Below are 2,940 nucleotides of genomic sequence, written 5' to 3'. Positions count from 1 at the left end.
TGAAAAATACTGGGCAAGATTTGTATTGAAAACGTACCTTGTTCTTTAATAAAAGAAATTATGGATATTTATTGAAAATATGACAACAACAAAGAGTTCAGCACTGCTGATACATATCAAGCAAAGTAATGAAAATGAAGAAATGTGCTAAGCTGGTATTTTTACACAAATCAGTTATTAAACTAAAGGTGTAAAAAATTTTGTAACAATTTTAACACTGCAGGTCTCAACTTGTTCACGATATGATCTCAACAATAAAAGAGTTAAGCACTGCTAATACATATACTTTATATATACATAGGTAATAGACATGTATATAATCTGTTAAAGCAGACATGAAAATGGAAAAATGTGCTACCTGTTTTTTTTCACAATTTAGCAGATGTGAAACAGAACAGATTATCTTGCAAATACCCCCCTACCCCCCCCCCCCCCCCCCAAAAAAAAAAAAAAAAAAAAAAAAAAAAAAAAAAAAAAAACATACTGGTTGTTCAAGAGATCATAATAGAAATTAAGAATATCAAATGTACTTTATATATGATATAAGAAAATGCTCTCATGATTGTCTGTTTTGATAAAAATTAATATCCTTGAATTAGTACAGTATAAAATATATGGGAAACATAAATTATCATTATTATTAGATAAACCAAGCTTAGTAGGAAAGTAGGAACTTGAAAGTACTTCTTGCTGCAATAATGAAGCCTTTTCCTGGGGGTGGGGATGGGCACAACTCTTTTTGGATCATACAATATCATTGAAATCATACAATGTAATCAGAAACATTTTAAAATAAATGTTTCTGATGTAATTATTCAGAGCATAATTTTTTCCAAAATATTTAGTAAAGTCTGAGTTTACTGACCTTGACCGATTCTATTTTGGGACAGCCAGTGAGAATTTGGGAGCGGGATCTTGAACTGAATATGGGAATTTTTCTTTCTTCATACGTAAATAATGCAGCAAAAATAAAAAAAAAAAACCTCATAAACATTTATATATCTGTTTAGTGATAACAAAAGGTAATCTACTGCAGTATTCAACGATCAAAAGTCATTACATCACTTGAGAACTGACATGGCTGCTGAAGAAGACAACTTGTTTTCACGCTGGTGTATTTTTTTCTTGTGGCGATTTAATAAAACGTTAGTTTGTTTGCTACGATTAAATTTACTTTATTTCATCAATGAATAAATATTTTTTACGATCTAAATTTTGTCCCACCTCATAGTTTTGAGATTTACTATGCATGGATTATATTTTACAAACGATTGAAATTTTAGCAGCATTGATAGAATGAACTGTACGGACCGCAAGGGCTGACTTCAGACTACCTATTAAGCGTAGTTACCATAACAACCTTTACATATTTAGAAGAACAGGCTGTCCCTTCTATATAACGTACTGAAGATCAGTAACAATAATTTATATATTTCACCCACTTTTTTGAAAGTTAAAGAAATTTTTGGAGGTGAATTTAAATATAAACAATAAAATGCTTTCTTTGATGGTTCACATGGGAAATGCACGGCGCAAACATTGCAGGGGGTGTGCACCGTATTGTTGACAGACCAGGGTCAGAGGTCATTACATGTATTTACATAACAAAGCTATAAACCTACAATAATGCTATTGATTTCACTACACTCCTAAGAAATATAATGTGAATTTTTTGCATTGAATCAAATATTTCTTTGCCATTAGTTTATGTTTCATATTTACCGCGTTATAAATTTCAGCAGTGAAGGTACATGTAATAGTAAACATGGCAAACAAATTCAAGTTGCAATCATTTAGACACATTTCAAATTGAAAATATCGGTTATATTGACGTTATTTAATTACTTCGATTTATTTCAAAGTTAAGAAATGAAAATAATGTTATTGTAATTTTTGGCGGAAAAAGAATGCCTACTTCACGAAGATGTGATTCTAGCTGGAGTTGTAACCCCCCCCCCCTTCCCCTCAAAAAAGCATAAAAGAAAGGAGGGATAAATAAAATCGGGTAGTTACATTAATATTGCTCCTACAATCATGAGCTTTTTCCCTTCGTTGAGATGGCCAGAGACATAAATAACATATAATAAATGTGTCTCCGAGATGGCGAATGATTACCCACGTGGCCACAATATCACATTTGTATTGATAAACTCAGAAAGATAATACAAATATGACTGTGTTAATTTTCATTGGAAATTTGCTATATATTCTGTTCATATATATTTATGATTTCTAATTTCTTATTAGAGAAATATAAAATAACAAATATAACTTAGTACTTCTTTTGTCTTCTCTGATTTGAACACCGTGATTAAGCATGAGTGTAATGCACATGCGCAAGATAGTAAAATCCGAAAAATCCAGAAGATTTCCGGAATTTTTTGAGGAATTTTCATTGATTATTAATTAGCGAAGGTTAATTGAGAAAAAATAAAAACAAATTGGTAATCTTTAAGTACCAATTATGTTTAAAATATATAAAACAAAAGACAGTACTCTTCCGATTTATCGGTATTAAAGGCCAAAATTCGAGTCTATTATTTTAATATAGTAGTATAGATACAGTTTATATCTTTATATAAGGAAAGACTGTTGGATATCTACCTTCAAGATTGTAATGCCTTTTTTGAAAATTCATCAAAGTGTTTCTTGTATAAGCACATTGTGTGTGACAATTTTTCGAAAATCCATGCATATTTGACAAAACCTATTCATTCTAAGTTAAAGAAGTATATTACTAGAATAAGGCTTTCTTCCCATAGCTTAAGTATAGAAACAGGAAGATATCAGAAAATAGAAAGAAGTAATAGAATATGTCAATTTTGTAATGATCATTGTATCGAAGATGAATATCATTTTTTGCTTGAATGTCCTGTTTATGATTCTTTAAGAAGAAAATATATCAAACCATATTATTTCAGATCTCCAAATATGTACAAG

Source organism: Saccostrea echinata, unplaced genomic scaffold (genome assembly GCF_033153115.1).
Source record: "Saccostrea echinata isolate AGI-Se365-2 ecotype Australia unplaced genomic scaffold, CSIRO_AGI_Sech_v1 ptg000045l, whole genome shotgun sequence".
Lineage (NCBI taxonomy): Eukaryota > Metazoa > Mollusca > Bivalvia > Ostreida > Ostreidae > Saccostrea > Saccostrea echinata.
The sequence above is the reverse complement of the archived record's forward strand: the minus strand, read 5'-3'. Positions refer to the sequence as shown.